The sequence below is a fragment of the Arachis hypogaea genome, chromosome 14 (genome assembly GCF_003086295.3).
Source record: "Arachis hypogaea cultivar Tifrunner chromosome 14, arahy.Tifrunner.gnm2.J5K5, whole genome shotgun sequence".
In the NCBI taxonomy this organism is placed as follows: domain Eukaryota; kingdom Viridiplantae; phylum Streptophyta; class Magnoliopsida; order Fabales; family Fabaceae; genus Arachis; species Arachis hypogaea.
In genome coordinates this window covers 98,968,692-98,969,499 of record NC_092049.1, presented here as the reverse complement: position 1 = coordinate 98,969,499, position 808 = coordinate 98,968,692, and the positions used below count along the sequence as shown (strand labels likewise).

General features: G+C 43.8%; 1 non-coding gene across 1 annotated transcript; it reads left to right on the top strand.

The window, feature by feature from the left end:
• Positions 1-255: 255 nt before the first annotated feature.
• On the top strand, positions 256-362 carry LOC112745505 (small nucleolar RNA R71). Its single transcript, XR_003173430.1, has one exon. It is a non-coding gene; the product is annotated as a small nucleolar RNA R71 (small nucleolar RNA).
• The last annotated feature ends 446 nt before the right edge of the window (positions 363-808 follow it).

The window sequence follows — 808 nt, the reverse complement described above, 5'->3', positions numbered from 1 at the left end:
GTAAGGTTAGCCAGCTGCTTGGTAATCAGCTTGTTCTGGGCCAGCAGTGCATCCACATTATTTAGCTCCATTACTCCTCTAGTGTTGCCTCTTTCAGAAGCATAGAAGTAGTCATTCTCGGCTACAGTCTCAATGACATCTATGGCTTCTTCAATGGTCTTCTTGTTTAGAGATCCCCCAGATGAGTGGTCTACTGCCTTCTTTGATTCGTAAGAAAGACCGTCATAGAAGATGTGTAACTGCACCCATTCGTTGAACATATCTGGTGGGCACCTTCTTGTCAAGTCCTTAAACCTCTCCCATGCTTCATATAGAGTCTCACCATCTTGTTGCCTGAAGGTCTGTACCTCAGCTCTCAACCTGTTGATCCGTTAAGGAGGATAGAATCTCGCCAAGAATTTGTTCACCACATCTTCTCAGGTTGTTAAACTCTCCTTCGAAAAGGATTCCAGCCATTTGGATGCTTTGTCCTTGAGAGAGAAGGGAAACAAAAGCAGTCTATAGGTGTCGGATGAACACCATTAGACTTCACAGTATCACATATCCTCAAGAATGTGGTTAGATATTGATTGGGGTCTTCTTGGACACTTTCTCCGAATGAACAGTTGTTCTGAACAAGGGTGATAAGCTGTGGCTTTAGTTCGAAGTTATTGGCATGTATGGTTGGCTTTTGAATGCTACTTCCACAGTTTCCTGGGTTTGGATTGATGTAAGAGCCCAGAACTCTTCTCTCTTGCCCAGCATGATTTGCTGAACCTTCTCTGCCATAGTTGTGAGCCTCTTCTTCATGATGGTTCTTCATATTCTC